This window comes from Lissotriton helveticus, chromosome 7, assembly GCF_964261635.1.
Source record: "Lissotriton helveticus chromosome 7, aLisHel1.1, whole genome shotgun sequence".
NCBI lineage: Eukaryota > Metazoa > Chordata > Amphibia > Caudata > Salamandridae > Lissotriton > Lissotriton helveticus.
The window spans coordinates 1327015433-1327033911 of NC_136068.1; the positions used below are offsets into that span (position 1 = coordinate 1327015433).

Genomic DNA, 18479 nt, shown 5'->3' on the forward strand with positions numbered 1-18479 from the left:
AAAGTCTAAAATCGTCCAAAATTAAGATTTTGGGAGTGAATGTAGATTTAGAGAGCGCAAATTCTGTAAACCATGTAGTGATTAAACTGTGGCTGATCTGAGCACCCTGTCCTCCCCCTTGCTGTATTAAGAGGATTAAGTAAACATAAGAACTGAAGAGTCTGCCCTGCCGATTTCACTTACTTTACAAACAGTCCATTAACATTTTCAAAGAAGAAAAAACATTGATTGAAGCTGTACTGTTTTAAACACAGGTATATGACAGCCCACGAGAAAGTGGGTGGGAGGAAAGGAGTTGGGAGCTCAGTTGCATTTTTCCACATTTAAATGCAGTTCCACAGTGCTACAAGTACCTGATGATAAAGTGGTGTAAGATAGAGCGCCAGAATTTACTAAATACGTTGTGCTTGATAACCAGAGATTGTGCGACCTCCATCCCAGTTTACAAACCAAACTGTCAATAACTCCTCTTGTAACACCAGGATTTTTCAAAACCACTACAATGTAGGTAGAATGATGCCACCACATGTGACCTAAAATTAATTTCAGCTCCTCTGTCCGCCTAAGGAAAACATATTTTTTGGAGCTACTGATGATGTATAGCCATCACCTGGCCCTAAGTCAAGAGAGTAGCTTTAGCATGTCCTGTCTTTCCAACCAACCCATGCCAGGCATGCCCATACTCAGAATGGTGAAAGTGGAAAAACGAAAGAAAAAAACCACTGGATTGGCCCATAGTCACCAACATGACATTAGACCAGCTGACAACAAATTGCATTATAGCATGTATTCGACCAAACCATTTTAGTCAACAGAACTAATCCCGCTGAGGTGTATAGTTACATTTTTCTTATTCTAACTTTGAACCTACAAGTCCTGGCATAACAGCATCCTTGGTGCCGTTGGTGGAAACCAAAGGATTGGGTGGAAATCAACTCCATGGCATGAGACAAGTTGACCACGTGTCTATTGTCTATTAGGCAGCCAACAGATGGCGCACTAGGACACTTTTCAGACAAGGAGTAACGTCAATGGTGTTATCGCACCTAACTCACAGCTGTTTTATAAAGAATCGGATTTGCCTAACCAAGTGAGTGTGGCAACCTAGTAGGAAGAGTACTCAACCCTCCTCCTCAACCAGCCACGGCCCGTCTAGGTGGGACCAGGTGGGAGGTATTTCAACGGACGATGACAAGGGAAAATTAATTAATTAATTACATTTCCCTCGGCATCGTCCCTCAAAATACCCCCCACATGGCCCCACCGCCCCACTGCTCTTACCTGGAGGGGCCGCGGCTGTCCTCAACCCAAGATATTAGCAATACTATGCATGAGAAAATATTACAATTTAAAATACTGGGTCCTGTAGATATAATGGCGGATGGCAGTGTAGTGCAACGGTGTAACTCTCACAGCACTGCAGTGCCATAGGGGATGCTCCACTCATTGCTGGGCCCACCGATGTATGGAGCAGAATATATGGCATCTGAGTATTGTCTGGTATAATAAAGCCTCATCATAGTCAGCTGCTTTAATAAACTCCATTTTATAGCGCTTTTTACAACATAAATCCAGGCCAGTTTTGCAGTTATGACAACTCATTTGGAGTTATAGTAAATACTGGCATATTTTATAAGTGTTTTCAAGAGTCTTTCTTCGATGGTGAAGTTTGTTTCGAGTGTGGACATCTTGGAAATGGTTAGACACAGAGAGCCGCGATGCGCTCTACTACCAGAACCAGGGGCAGTTCTGCCCCGGTTCTGAATATAAAAGGTCACTCAAGGGATTGCTATTAGGAACCCCAGAGCTATTCAGGGCTCTGCTCTTAAAGTCCAGATACACTCAGAGACCAGAGTTAAAACCCAGAGTCACTCAGACCTCTGCTCCTGATAGGACCGTGAGCTGCTGAGGGCTCTGCTTGGCACATAACTCACTGAGTGCTTGACTTACTACTCAAGCTCTCTTGGAGTAACACACGTAGTGATATTCAGTATCTTAGTTCTTTGGTACTGAGCTCTACTCCTGTTGATACCCAGACTCACTAAGAACTATTACTCACCAAGGCTTACCAAGGCATGTGACACAAGAGGACCAGAATAGAGCATTCCAAGTAGAACACTTATCAACAACTCCAATCAATCAACAAACATGTGGCACAATAAAGAAAGTGAAACTAAATATTCAGAGAAGTACTCTGGTGCCAATAAGCCTCCATGTTGCTTTGAGGCTGTACTTTTCCTTACTCACAATGTTGCCAAGGTGGACTTAGGGGGTGGACGACCGTAGGGAGTCCCCCCCCCCCAGGCTGTTTGGGAGGGGCGGGGTTTAGGCAGTCCACGACGGGCATTTTGTTTTGGGCTTGTTTTTGTAGCCCAAAGGTAGCCCAACGTTTAAATTCGTTGGGCTACTGCTCCCGGCCACCATTTTGTCTTTGGTGACCTGGTGGCTGGGAGCTTTAGGTAGAAACGTTTTTCCCCACCCCCCTCCCTCTTTTTTAGCCTTTTTTCATGAGGCTTTTTTCGTTATTGGCGTTTTCTTAAAAATGTTTCCCTCAGCTTTCCTAATAGGCCTCTTTGTTGGTTTCAGGTGTGCAGGGTAGGTTTTTGTTCAGTCGCTTAGAGCAGGTGCGGCGCAGGGTTTAGTTGAATTTTGAAAGGTTTTGGATGTATTTTGGTGGTTTATTCTAAAGTTGGGTCTTAGATAGTGATTGTTTAGGCAGGTTGATGGTTTGGGGTTTTCCGGCCGAGGTGGGGTGATCGTAAGTTGAGAAGGGTCAGGCAGGGGAGTTTGGATAAGTGATGTTTGCATTTATAGGATTATATGTGTATTGCTTTGAATTAAAGTTTTTGTAATGTTGTAATGCTGGATGGGGACGGGTTCATGATATGTAGTAGGGGTGGGGGAGAGAGATGGGGTTAAGGAGTTGGTTATACTTAGTGAGGCTTAGTTTTGAAAGGCGTTTGCCAAGGTACTTTAAATTGTGATGTGCACCTGTTCTAATAAAGCGGCCTTTTTCACACAAAAACTGTGTGGTTTGCTCTCCCCCCCCAACCCCTCCCTCCCAATATGATCTCATTCATAGGTGTTTTACAATAATTACATTTCCCTATGAGGCTTTCAGTGCGGGTAACCTCCCATGGTAGTCACCAAACTCACCATCGCCTATGCTTTTCGCAGGACCACCAGGAATGTAAGCCCACCACAGAATCAACGACTATGAGTGATGCTCACAGTGTTTAGTCGTCCACGTGATATTCACAGTGATGGCGTGACAAGCTTCTGATGCTGTAATACTACTATGATTCAGTGACATATTATCCATAGTTATAGGTTTTTTTCTAACATACATGAGGTGTAATGCAGCATTACCCCATTTATAATGTGTTAAGACTGCATTTTAAATGCATTAAAAGTGCACTGCCCAGAATTTGCAGATATGGCCTTTATTAGGAGGAAGTGCTTAATTTGAGCCGGTGGTTACCAACACACATCCTCCCATGTAGCTAGAGTAAGCACAGTCACATAACATGTAAAGCGCTCTGATACCTTCAGGTCTAGCTAGTGCTATGAAAAACTTTTTTTTAAAAAGCTAAAAAAAAATGGGGGCATTGGCACTTATTTTTTTGCGGACAAGCACTTATTTTTTAAGCATCAGATATTTTCTGAAAGCAAGAAAGGGAAAAACACACAATTTGCAAAGACAGAAAGAGAGAAAGACGGCGGAAAACATGACAAAGGAGAGAAAACGGACCACTGCAAGAGAGAGATAAAGGGCAGGGAGTGTGTGGTAGTGGATGCATGAGGAGGATTTATGGCTACCAGCCTTGGTATTCCTTGCGCCGACAATTAATAACCCTGGTCGCAGGCTTCTGACCAGAGCTTTGGGCACCAACACTCTTTATCTCGGATGTGGGGCACTTTCAGTGCTAGTTTCTAACAGGTAAATGACTTTACAATAGTGAAGCCATGCCATAACCAGGGCTCTTATTCGCTCAAGCGGGTAATCAAAAGTGACGGCTCTATGGATATTCTGCAGCACGGAGAGCTGCATGTTCATTGGTTTGGTGAAGGCTGCTGAGGTAAGTTGACTAGGACTCCCAGACTCTTCGCATTTTGCAGGGTGGTTTTTCACGGTGGATGTCGGACGGCCACTTGAATGGTACAGAGTTGGAATCCTGTCCACCCAGCACGAAGATCTTGTTTCCATTGAATGAGAAGACAAATTTCACCCAGTGCAGTATATGGTCCTGGCATGTGCACATGCCGGCCTGGTTCGAGGGCCGGCCTCTCAACTGGAAATGAATGTGGATGTTGTCCACATACATTCGGAGCTTCACCTGACACTGATCAAGGAGCTGTGCCAAAGGGTACGCATATATGTTGAGGAACAGGCAGTATGGTGATGATCCCTATGGAGGTCCATTTGGCATCTTGCATGATCAGTTTCCAATGAATCTATTCGAACCTGTTGGTGGTGGTGGTTTGAAATGAAGGAATGGATCAGTTCAAAGCAAATCGAACTTTTCAACCCTTTCCTGAAACCTTTCCATAACAAAATACAAATGTCCCTTGAGGAATCATTTATCTATAACTTAATATTTCAAATCGTCACATGTGTGAACAAAGTATTCAACAGTCAGGGAATTTCTCATAAATTAGTATTTGATAAATATTTCATTTAGTCCAGTTTTATCAAAAAACGAGAAACAAATAATACATTCGATATATTATGTACTGCAACAAATATACTACTGACTCAATACATATATTACACAGTAGTAGCACACACCTTTTGTTTAGAACAACCAAACATATGGGCAGTGTAGAATCAACCATATATTGGAATCAATCAAGTATTTACAGCAGCAAACATAAATGAAAACAAAAAGGTGTAATGGCGTCCAGCATTATGACATAGTCCACACTATTGTACGCTTCCGGTAGGTCGAGGAGAATGAAGGGCGATTTTCTTATTTCCATGAGCTCCTCTCAAATGGCCTTAACCCATACTGGATGTTGTGCATCGTGTATTCAGCCCTCTATACTGCTGGAGCTGACCCTTGGTCTCCCTTTCCAGGATTATGTTTGGATTGGTTAGATTGGGAATGAGTCATTAGATTGGGAATGAGTCAGTAGTTGTCCAGGACTTTTAGAAAGCCGAATGATTTCTTCAGTACGGGACGGGGCAGTGAAGCTTTGTATCAGGGGCCAGGTACAATTCATTTGAGGAGGGAGGCACCGCTCATGGCTGTGTGCAGTCTAGTTCCACTGAGTGAAGGAATTACTTGAAGGAGACAGGTGGGGAGCACAACATATCAAATTATTTCTGCAATGCTGGGATTTGCCAGTGACATACACACTGAACTACAAGGTTTAAAGAGGGACATTCCATATTTTTATAGGCGCAGCCCGGCCCACGCTCTTTTGGAACTTTCAGGCATGTTAAGTTATTCTTTTAATTGGTGACAATCTAACAACCTGTCTTTTAGAAAACCTATAGTTCCCATTATTCCTAGAATTTACATTCCCCTAATTCACAATAGCAAGTCCCCTGAAGCAGTATATCTTGTTGATCTTTGTTGGTTAGGAAACCGGTTCTCTTCAAATAGCAGCTGTAGAAATAAATTAGTGGATAAATGTGAGTGGCAGAACCGGAAGGGGTAGTGCAGAATGTCGATGTATAGACCGGTATATCTTGTCAGCGGTGAGGTTGCATGTGAACACCTACTTTCCAAAAATATATTTTGCAAGAAAATCTTCCAAAATGTAGACTTTTAAAGTATTGACTTTCCATAAATTTCTCCACACACAAAATTTTACGTGCACATAAATACACTTTTCTCCAAATACGACATTGGGAGTTCCAGCAGTGTGTTTGACTGGATTTAGCAATTAAACGCAGGTCAAACATAACTGTAGGTACTAATTATGTACAGTCAAGATTTTGGCACCTTTACATTTTGAAGTGTGTTTTATCCAAAGATGTTTTACAGTATGTTTTCACTTGGAACTGAGAGGAGGGGCTGTGATTAGATAAACGGTAAGAGCAGCACAATCTCTCCAAGACAAGATCATATGGGGCCCTTCTTAATGCGACTGCACTGCCAGTCCTTACTTTGGTCCAGTTCAAGGAGCTCTCCGTAGCTTATAAGTAGGACTCTCGGTTTTATAGTATTTCTTTTTTTAAATGTCCATCTGTATTTATCGATATTTATTTTTGGGCCACTTTATCTGTATTTATCCATATTTATTTTGTGCTTTATGAATAAATGAAGCAGTAACTCGTATATGTTTCCACATTTATTTAACCAATAAATGTGCACTCATACTTTGATGCTGGTGATTGGCACATGTGTCAGCCAAATATAATAAAACTATAAAACCACATGAAAATATTTGGATAATGGCACACAAACATGTTAATTTATGCAGTTATTTAAGGAAATGTAATGTGTTTTTTTTTAACGGAAACCTGGACTTCCCTCGACTCAGATGTCGAATTGGGACTAGCCTGCCCGCCAGGCTACTAGGTCTTTCATAAACCTTTGGTCCAGAAGAAGGGGGGAGTGGGGCCGATTTTCAAAGAGAAATGGTAGTTTGCTGCACTTAACTTAGGTGAAATAGCGGCCCCTGAACTCTGGGGTTTTCTCTTAAAGATGGTAAGGGCCAATCACTCACAGGTACTCTGTGCTATCATCCGCCAGGCCCATCTAGCCCCTACCTACACACCCTTATTGATATTTTCTGAATCATGATCTTGGCTTATTCTAGATTTATAATTCCTGGTGACATCAACCTATGGTCTGTGGGAGAACCGGGACACGCCCTAAAAGAACCTCCTCGATTCAATTTAGGATTGCAACAATTAGTGACAGACCTGACTCACCAAGATGGACATATCTTAGATTTGATCTTTTCCACCCAGAATCTCGCCTCCATAGGGAATATACTTTTGCTGTGTTGGACACATCACTTTCTGGTGAATTTCTCTCTACAAAACAAATAAACGGTCTTGCAAAAAATACCTCCTGATGCCAGGTGCTGTGACAGAGCATGGAACAAACTTCTTAAATTATCCAAGGCTAAACCTCTGTTTAATACTTCTTTCTCTATTTAAATGAATAGGTCAGTGAAAGAAAACTATCTAGAATTTGGGAACAGTATTATAGCCACCCTAGATCAGATTGTCCCTATTAAAGAATTCACAGAGACCCTCAGCCCCTTGCTACAGAGCAGAGCTTAAATAATTTAAAATGTGCTGTAAAATAGCAGAGAGGAAATGGTGGAAGCTTTATGAGGAAAATGATAAATTAGCTTTAAAAGATGCCATATGAAAATATAAGGTGGAGATCTTCAGAGTTAAAGCGGAATACTACTCTAGCGCTATCTTGGCAGCACCCAAAAGCGCTAGATGCGTTTTTAAAATAATGCAAGAACTGTCCAAACCGCAATGTCTAAAAAATCATGTTGTGACAATTTGGCAATATTCTTTGAGGAGAAAATCACTAATATAATAGAGGGTCTCAGGAGGACCACTTCACCGACCCTGACCCTTTCAGGTGGACATATATCTCAAGTCGACATCCTACCTATATATTGCACTTGTGAAACCTGCTCGACTGGGGAAGATAAATGTGCTAGAACATTCAGAGAACTAAACAGGGGACAACATGAGAGATTTGGCCATGACCATATCCTGTGGATCTCCTCAGAATCTATTACCTCAATGGATTTGGAAAGAACTTGCGGGTGAACTCTTTCCACAGCTGTGGCAAATGTTTTGCCAATTCCCGAACAGCTGAATGGTTACAGGCCCTGGAAAGAGCAATAGTTACTCTGCTCTTGAAAAAGCCATCCTTAGATCCCACATCTCTAAATAATTACATGCCAATAGCTCTATTACCATACCCTGTGAAAATCCTGGCATGCTTTGTTAGTAAAACAGTAACCTATTTTCTAGAAGCAAACCAAATATTGGAGGACGAGCAATTTGGGTTTCGCCCAGGTCATGGAACTGAAACTGCACTGCTCACAATCATGGATGAACTTAGAATGCAAGCAGCCAAGGGTCACACAGTCGCACTAATCTTGTTAGATCTGACTACAGATTTTGATATGGCCAAACATGGCATTCTCCTGCACAGCCCTTCCTCAATTGGAGTTGGGGGCATAGTGGCAAAGAGGCTGTATTCTTATCTCTCCGACAGACAGCAGGCTGTGTATCGCACTCCATTCTGTTTTGAATATAGGGACATCAAACATGACATCCCACAAGGGTTTTAAATTAGTCCCATGCTTTTCAATATTTATATGAGCCCACTGATCTCACTCATCAAATCGTGCAAGGTTAATCTGGTTAACTACACCAACAGGATTTGTGTGTAAAAATGGAAAACTGAAATGGATTGACATATGGAGCAAATGGAATAGCTACCATGACAATATCTATGAACCCCCCAGCTGTTCGGAAGATACTGTAATGCCATAGAGTTTGCTACATTACTATACTTATTATATATTGTACAACGGTGACAAGTGTGACTATAACCATGTACTGTGATTTATCTCATCGAATTGTGACTGGAAATGTAATTTTTTTGTTTTAAAAAATGGAAAACTGGAAGCCTTACTTATAAGACATCCCATAGATCAGGCCCACAAAACTGAAGAAGAGATTGAGTGGAAGATGCCTATAAGCAGCCGTGCTATTGACTGTTTCTCAGCAGAGGAATGAAACAATGGGTGAAACAGCAAATGATTTACAATGAATGGCTGAGGCGAAAAAAGAAAACCAGACCTACCACTGTCCGTAATGATCGTCGAAAGGTGAATTAAGTCACATAGAGAAACAGGTGCATGAGTATGAGGGAGCAGCCGCCACAAACCCTCCATCAGGGAAAGGAGCCGGCCATGTTTTTATTTGAACCTAGTTGGATTTGCAACTGGACGATAAAAGGTCATGATTCCAAAACAAATTGATTATTGGATAAATATACAAGAAAAGATGAACAGATTTGATGAATAGGAATGACTAGATAATGCCATTTAGTTAATGGGTTGAAGGGCATTCTCAGTTCAGGCATTCACTCTGGATTAGAATGAAGTACCCAAAGTTGTGAAACACATCTCATGCCGCTAAGTGTCCTACACCATGACTGCTCATGCTTCTAAGAGTCGCTGAGACCATGTCATGCTTATTGTACCAGTCACAAAAAAACTGTAACAGGACAAAAAACTGGGTAGTAGTACATTTGTGGAGAGTGGTTTGCACAAGTGGAAGGAAGGGAAGTTATGATGTTTTTATGTTGTGCATAGTACAAAGATGTCATTTTGTGCTACTTTGAGAGACACGGTAGTAGTGCAGGATTAAAAAAGACAAGTGTAATCAGTAAACTACTGGCAGTGCCAGCAAAGAGAGTAGGCGCAGTGAATCATAGCTGTAAACTAGATGCCTGCATCACGATCATGCTCTGATGCACCCCGAGTAAAAAATGAAGAGCACACCATGGCCTCAAAAGAAAGAGCATACCTGCTACCTCTTTCCTATCCATTTCATTATTGCCATAATTGGATCTTCTTTAGTCGTAAGCTTAACCTCCTATTCTACTCTTCCTGGCATTGTTTTTACTTCTCTTTCTTTTACCATCCACCGTTGACATCGACTGTTCTGCATTTGCACTTCACATTCACTTCTGGTACCCAGACAATACCCTTTAATTCATCATAGTAGAATTTATAAGGCGGTCAATGCTTTTGACCGCACTATTTGGGTCAACCAACTAGTGGACATGGGGTAGGGGCAGGGCTCATGAGTTGTTGCATTTCTTCTTGGTTCTCTTGAATTCATGTCAACCCTCTAGCCACTTTGATTAAAGACGTTAGTCTCTCTTTCACCCGCGCAAATTATTTCCCTCTAGACATCTGTTAATCTCCCTCCAATGTACGGTCCTGTCAGGGCCGGCTTTAGTGCTTGTGGCCCCCGGTGCGACAATCATTTTTGGCGCCCCCACTTCCCATGAACGTCTCGTCAGATTCTCTCACTACCACCGGGCAAAAGTGTCCCTTGTCTCTCCAATCATAAGGTTCTGCTAAACACTGCGCCCACCCTGAGGTCAGCAACCCTTCCACAGGTTAGCGACCAGTGCGGCCGCACCGGTCGCACTGCTCTAAAGCCGGCCCTGGGTCCTGTTTTGATAGATATTTGTAACTGGATGGCATGTAAACTGCCTTAAGTTAAACGAGATGTCCACCTCTTTGGAGGCAAAACACAGCTTTGGACATCTGACTTAGTGTATTGACCGCTAGTTGAAGAAGTTATTCATCTGGCATTCAGCCGGATGACATCATTTTACCGCAAAGATAGACTAAGGCCATCTCCAAATGTAGGCCTGACTCATAAAAGCTGGTCGAAGCAGCATTTTTGAATTGTGCTGCAACCAACCTTTCAATTTGCAGAGCATGGCACGCTCAAAGCTCTGGTATTGCGAATGCCACGCCAGAAAATGATGCCCCAATCCACCTTCCTCCTGAACATTAATGAGGAAGGAATCGGCTTCTAATGCATTGTGAAAAGTAGTGAACCAAGGGGAAAGTAGTGACCCAAGGGGAAAGTAGTGAAACAAGCGGAAAGTAGTGAACCAAGGGGACAGTAGTGACCCAAGGGATAAGACCTTCCTGGCACAGGACCAAGACTGATCGGCACAGGCTGGTCTCTGTCTAGAGTGGCACTGTGGGTGAGCACAGTAGACTGGATAGCAGCCCCCAGTCCTTTCATCGCCTTGTTGTTTGGTGCACAGACCTCCGTCTCAGGGTCGCACTCACAATGTGTCTGCATTGTCGCCCTGGCCGAGTGTAGGGAGAGGGATTACAATGCAACAAACGGTGGCAGATTGTGAATGCAACACGGCAATGTCTGCAGCCTGCACAGGCAGTGAATCTTTAACCTTATACAATGTGCAGCTTTTAATCATTATATGCATTGCGACTGCGAAGAGTCACAGAACACTTGTGCATTTCCTAGTGAACAGCATGGGAGGGCGCCCCTCATCTGTCCATGTTCCCTTGTAAATCACGAGGGTTTGCAAGGCTTACACCATTGCAACTTTTATTATCCCTTACGAATCGCAATACACTTTTGTGCATTGTGAATCCAGACTTCGAAGTCAGCAGCAATGGCTTTGTAAATACAAAGTATTTGTGTGCATCGGCCTCTTGTCTTTGCCAGTCATGGCTTCTTCGAAGAACATTATTTTTCCTTCCTGAGTCACACCGACAGGATGACCTCATCATAGAGCCCTTCGCAAATTGCGTTTGTTTAACACCCGAACTATGGTCTTTGAAATTTGATCAGAAGATGACAAAGGCAGCAGGATGCTGTTGCTCGTCTTGTGGCTGGTGCAGGCTACTGTGAAATGTAGTTTCCAGGCTTAACAAAGCTTCACTGGCTTCCAGTCCACCAAGACCTTCCAGAGATTCTTTCTTTTAGGAGTGAGACTAGGTGGACATGCACAAGTCGACTGGAACTATACAGCAGTCGAGGACCAAACTGTGTGACTCTCTAGTCAAATCTTGGGATGCAACAAATAACCCCAGCTGGCCAGTTATTCTCTGGAAAAGGCCTCCTACAGTGTGGCAGCAGATTTTTCAGGTTTTAAAAAAACTTTGACCTTTTTAAGTTAGAAACAATTTTTGTTATTGAAATATGGTAATTATAAATCAGATGCTGGATTACGTGGCAAGTGCGTACATCCAGAAGTATGTGGAAAGGACCGCAAATGCAAATAATTCCTGTGGCCCTGGACATGCCTTTCAGTTCATACAGTAATAATGTGGAGCAGCCTTTTTCCCCCCCTATGATAGGAGGACAATCACAAATTGCTTTGTTTAGTTGCAAACATGGATACTCCCTAATAATATAAGATAGAGTAGCTTCCTAATATCGAAAGGCTTTGGTGACTTAGTGTGTATACTAAATACTGCAACTTAACACAAGCAAATCCTACCTGGACTTGAGGTTGTGGCATGCTACTCTGTCTGCAGGAAGGAACCTGAGCTGAGTTCTGAACCCTGTACCATCTCACACTCCCCACCACATAATCCCCGAAAGCCCACTTTCTGGGCAAGGCCCTCGCGAGTGTAAGTCCCCCTTGAGGAACCTGATCTCGGTCATCTATCAACGCCCCACACAATGTACAGCCGTCTGTTGCTCCCTAGGTTTGTGCTATGTAAAGACCAAAACGTTCATAAATGCATCACAGAAGAGAGTCCTCGACAGTCAGCCTTTAAGCCATCCTTGTTAGCATGTGCCAGTGTGAGCCGACAGACCAGTCACTGGTGGTCTGTCCTAGGAATGAGAGCTGTAGCCAACCTGACACTTTCCAAAACCAGTGAACTGTTGTTTTTTATGATAAATTATGTTAACCTATTGCTTGTTGTTTGTCACCAGACTTCTTGTGAGAAAAAAATTTCTTATGTGCTTTCATACCAATTTCTTTTATTGTCTTGTAGCTAATAATAATGTGCTGTTTGGTAAGAACCACCATACACATTCATACTCGGTATGTCTTCAGAGTTTAAATTAATGTTTTTGGTTATTAAGTGAAACACTCTTATTTTGTCTTGTGTGGCAAGAATAGTTGCTCTTTGTTTTATTCTTGCAGTGCAAAGAAAAACAGCTACCCATACTTGTCATGGAACAACTAGATACCTCAAGCTTCATAAATGTTGTCAGTCAACCAATCAGCCAACAAGTGAGTCAGAACAGAAGAATCAGGCATAGGCACTTAAACAGGAGTTAAGCACCAATTATTGATGCCAGATGCCTGCTGCACAGACTCCATAATACATTATACATTGAGAAAGACTAGTACCACAGGAAAAAGAGTTATGTAACAACACTGCACAACATGACAAAATCTGACGTAATCCAGAATAGAAAAATACTGAAAAAAATCGCAAAGTTCAAATATAAAAAGTGAAAGACAAAATCTGAATATCACTGACATGGCATACAACTGAACATGATTCCCACAGTTCCTATTGGGGGTTTGTTTTTCAGTTCAAACGACCCTTTATTGGGTGGAAGGGGATAAAGGGCTGTACATTGATACTGGGGCAGTATGCACACACAGCCATGGCTGACTGTGTGAGGCTAAATAAATGAATTAATTGCTGACTCTCACACACTGTTATTTGCACATGAACTTATAAGCATTACTTACATGTTAATTGCTGATGTCTGATGATGTGTAGCAAATTGTGCCTAATCAACCCCCAAATAAAGAAAGTTAAAAAAAAACTGACAGAGCATTCCAAAAACGCATGCCACTGGCCTACGGAGTATCACAATACACTGGGTTGTGGACTTATAGTTGAATTAATGTGTGATATTTAAAAAAAGCAATTTGGAAGAGAGTGGGTTTAGCACTATATGAACCATATAAATCAAAATGACTACTGACTGGTGTGTTTTCACCACTACTTCAACTGTTTATGCAGCTTCTAACTGGGCCTTGGGTTGTGAGTGACACTGTTAGCCAAACTTGTTTATTAGCCAGCTATACTTTTCTCTCTAGTACTTTCACTTTTACCATTTCAGGTATAAGCTTACAATTCCCAGTGCTTGGGTGCAGTTCAGTACTCAGTGTGCATGCACAGGACCCCTCGCTCAGTACTCATCGCTCCCAGCCGGACCCTCGCCCTGTACTTGTCCTCAAAGCTGTTCCATGCGATGAGAAGCAGCTGCTGTGTGCTCTGTGCAGCTCCACGTGGCACGGCTCCCTCCCTGCAGCCAGCCACAGTCATGGAGAGAGCAGAGGGACAGACTGCCAGCCCCTGCTCTGCTCTCAGGAGCTCTTTATTGAAGGAGAGACCTGAAGCGGCCCGCACGGCCACCAGCGAGAGCAACCCACTGGAAACACTGCGCCTGCGAGTGGGCAGTTCAAGTTCGCTAACCTCAGTAGTAAACCTCGCGTGGACTATGGCCAGATGCACAAAAGTCTTTAGCGGTCGCAAAACCTACACTTCATGATATTTGTGGGTTTGTTACTACTATGAAGTTTTCTCTGCGTACTAAACCTATTTTAGGAGTCAATACAGCCTCACTGACTCCTAAAATATATTGAGATATGGTGTATGAACCACTGCTTGTTCTGGGTGTCCCTTCCAAATAGGTAATCGATACCCTCTGTATTAATGGTTTTTGACTGGAATTCTGGTTGCAAACTATTGATGAGTTACTGACTGCCATTTGGAGGTGGTAACTTCTTGCCATATGGTAAGGGTCCCTGTTTGGAACCCTTTCCCTTTTCAAACTGGGGGTACATGTTTCAGGGGGAGTGGGCAGAGGTCCAGGTGAACACTGACAGCTTTCGCTGAAACATTTCGAAAGAGAAAACTTTTTTTAAATTATTATTATTTTAATAAAAGCAGTCCAGTTTCCTTTAGGTACATTGAGCTGCTTTAAAGACAAATCTTTCTTTTTCAAAAAGCAGTCACAGGGATAGTAGTCTGTTGACCCTTTGCAGGCATTCATCCTAGTGGTTATGGCCCGTGAGGAGCAAATTGCGACCTGCCTAATCAATATTCACTTGCCACTCAATACAATTCCTTATTTTAGCAAACCGACCTACAAGTATACAGGTTGATTCGCAAAATAACTTTCTGGTCACCAAAAGCAGAGCCGCAAATTGTGACCTCTTTTTTCTAAAGTTAGTACATTTGTCCCAATGTTTTACGTTTTTTTAAACCAATCAAGAAGATAAATATATGCCACACACTATTTTTCTATTTTGAAAGACAAAACCCCAAATTGCCATAATCTCAGGAAACCTCATTATTTTGGGAAGCATCGTGTAAGCTTCCCTCCGATACAATGAACATCATTTTGAGGAATATTAAAGCTTCTCTCACCTACAGTATAAGTATAGCACGTTCAGCACCACTCGTTTATTCTCACATACAAAAACTACACCATATCAGAAGTGTGTGTCCAATATACACACAAGTGTTACATGGGAGAAGCAGTCCAAGTCTCCATCTCACACACGTACAACACTGTGAGCACTGAGGTACAGAGATGTGACCATGGCTCACATATACACGCAGAAAGATACAGCGTAAATAATAGCCACCCACCGCTTTCTCCAACACCCTCTAGGTCCAATCCCAGGGTTCATTTAGAGCACAGCTGACCAATATTTGTCCACAAGGGCTAGAGCCATCCACGTTTTCAGGAAAATAACTTACAATACAAATGACTTCCATCTCGATTATTTACTTATAACTGCACCCCATGCGGACACCATGAAATCTGGCACGGCTCCAAATGATTGATACTCCTGTGAAGCTAATGAGTCTATGTATCTTTTGCCCACAATTTCAGAATGGTCAATTTGGGAAGACCTCTAGGAGGCTTTGACTATGTTCTAACATAATGGTTGGAAGCTAGAGTCTGATCTGTGCAAAACACTGCAGCTCCCTGTCCCGCACTGTATTGCAGCACAATCTTTGCATGTGCTAAAGTGGTCAGGACTATTTTTTCCACAAAATATGCTTCAGGAGGAAGAGCTGCCATCACTTTAGTTCCAGAGGTTGCTGAAAATACATTTGTAGAACTACATATTACAAGCTGTTTCATCTTGAAACCATGGCAGGTTTACAACATGATTTCACGTCACTGAGGCCCATCCCACCTTGCCCTCAGTTTGCAGGTAAATTAATCTGTATGGTTTAATTGAAGTGAACCAAGACTACAACTTCCACAATGTACTGATTTGTTAAATGACAGCACAGAACTGGCATTGTGGTGCCCCACCAACTGACATGAAGTTTTATGGTAAAACTATACATTATACTATATTTGAGTGCCCAAAGACCCAGCGCAGGTAAACCAGATTGAAAACAATGTCTTCCCAGTCCGAGCTTCTGTTTAACAAACACAATGCAGATATGGTTCACTATGCAAAGAATTGTAGGCCGATATTCTAGCCCACAGAATGACCTGCTACCAGAGAATCGAATTATGTGGCAGGACCGCCTAAATTATGTGGCAAAGGTCAGCCACCTTATTCTGCATGAAACCGTGTATTAGGTAAAATGAATAATTAACTTAAAGTATGTAGCATATTCTTCTACATAACATAGCTGCCAAGGTTTCAGATTGCTATGAGTGACATTTTCATAATTTCAGTGTAATTATGAGTGACATTTCAAGGACTATGGGTGACACTTTCCCGCAAGCAAAATCAAGCAATAAAGACGAGGGAAAAATACAAATATCGCAAATTACACCCATTTGAGCAACAAAAAACTAAGAAATTCTTAAAACTCCTGCAAAGCACCTGCAATGGAAGGACAATGACTGAAGACAGACTACGGGACTGTAGTTCTCAGTGACAGAGGGAAGGCAGGCACCGCAGCTGCTGAGATGATCTCATTGATTGGATCCTTCATAACAGCACACTAGCCTAAAAAGCAAATCTTACAGCATAGCGAGTGCAAGAAGGAGATATACGGTCACTCAGTCTCACAGCAGGCTGGGTCATGTCATTTCCTTGAAAGGCTGCTCCACTTCACCTGGGACGGACACGAGGCCCTGCAGCCCCAACCCTGCTCTCACAGCACACCTGAAGGGCAAGGGAACGGTTCAGTGCTTGCAGGCCTGGTGCCAATTGAGGGTGAAATGCTCCGAGAGGAGGGACTGCCGAGGCTTGAGTTGGGGCCTGGCCAGTGTTCTACCTGCACCACTGGTATTTTTCTGTATCGGCTGGCACAAAAATAAGCAAAATCAGGAAAGCAGTATTTGTATACATTATCTGTACATACTTCAAACAATAAATATAAAGCACTTTTAAATGTGCTTGAGCTACTTTAACGATACCTAGTAAATAATTGTAGGCAACAAAGGCATAAAAGTGATGTTATAAATAAATGTATATGATTTTGTTTAAATTCATCTTTCATATGATACACGGGACTTTCAGACTTTTAAAACAACAACTGGCCAGTATTTTGTTGATGGAAAGGAGACAACCGTAGCTGAAGCAAGAGCACTACAAGTACCAGGCACAGGTTAGTTTATAGTGGTGCTGTACCATACGGAATCAGGGTGTGTGTGTTAGGGTTTTAGGAGATACCATAAGCAGCTTGATGTCATGAAATGAATCTTAATTCTTTGCTGCATGTATTGTCTACATGATATGAAGGACATGCAGCCCTACACTGCAGATTGTGTACCGGAACCAGTAGTAAAGAATCATGGTGCATCGAACGCTCCCAGAATGACACACTCGATCCCCCAACTCCGACGGAGGCTAGGTAACTCTTGACGCTAGCAGGAGTGTTGGGCGCGTGGAAAAACAAAACTTTAAGCAGGCGCCCACCGTTGTGTTTGCCTCGGAAGTCAATCACTGCGTGAGTACAGTGAGAGGCGCCACTTGGCAGAAGATATGAAAAGGCAAAGCCCAGTCCCCCCGGATGCACACGAGGCACTGACTGTCTATTTAAGGATAACAGTTTTGACGAGCAAGACACGGGTTCAGGCAGTTCGTGCGATGGATATAAATGACCTGCACAGGGACCGGGCACAGAAGGTTCTGCAGGCAGCAGTCACGTGACAAAGAGTTGAGACAATCGTGGGGTCTCAGCTGCTAATGCAGCCAGCTGAGGTCAGCACCAAAACCGCGACAAGAGCCCGAAGAAGGCTCAAGACACTGTCAGCAGCGCTCTACCAGGTAGAGGCCCGGGCTGCTAACATTATTAAGTGGTGTTATAATCGTGGTTAACTCAACAATGGTAGTTATGTCTGTTAGTCGGGGTCAATATTTGTATTGTTTAGTCACTGTGCACAGACTGAACACCGCGGCCAGCTAAGTACGAGCGGCAGCAGCACAACGATTTCACCAAAAAAAAGAAACAGACTGCGGAAATTAAGTGTACCTTGCAGTTCAAATCAGACGGACGGAAGAGAAAGTGCAGAAATCTGCTCCAGTGACTATAGACTCACTCCTACGAGCTTTGAATTAGATAATCACACGTCAGCTCAAGTCCTAATTCCCTTGTCTTTGCTCCTCTTTGCGCATCCTTCTCAAGGCAGATTTTAAATAATTCCAAACTAAATTGTACTGCATTCTATTTATTTAAAATGTACGAACACATAAACTTCATGTCACTAAAGCTCACAGAGGTTGGTACTTACTAGGGCCGGGCCGGCCGCAGAGTCCCAGGGGTGTGGCGAGGACGGCTGCTCCAATAATTACTAAGGCAGCGACTTAAAGCAAGGCAGTGACTGCAGGGCCGCGAACCACTGTAATTCCGTTTTGCCGGCCGCTTCAGTGTTTTCATAGTGAACGACATGAACAACAACACTACTGAAGTCAGTGTCAGTAGGCAGCCTGGCCAATGTACTTGTTCTGTGTAGTCTAACAGGCAGCCGGCACTAGTCGTGTCTCATACTTTCTCTGAACAAGAGTTGAACAGCC

General features: G+C 42.9%; 1 protein-coding gene across 3 annotated transcripts in view; it reads right to left on the reverse strand.

The window, feature by feature from the left end:
* SEPTIN9 (septin 9) overlaps positions 1–18479 on the reverse strand; it is a 992168-nt gene that overhangs the window by 408000 nt on the left and 565689 nt on the right. The window lies entirely within an intron of this gene.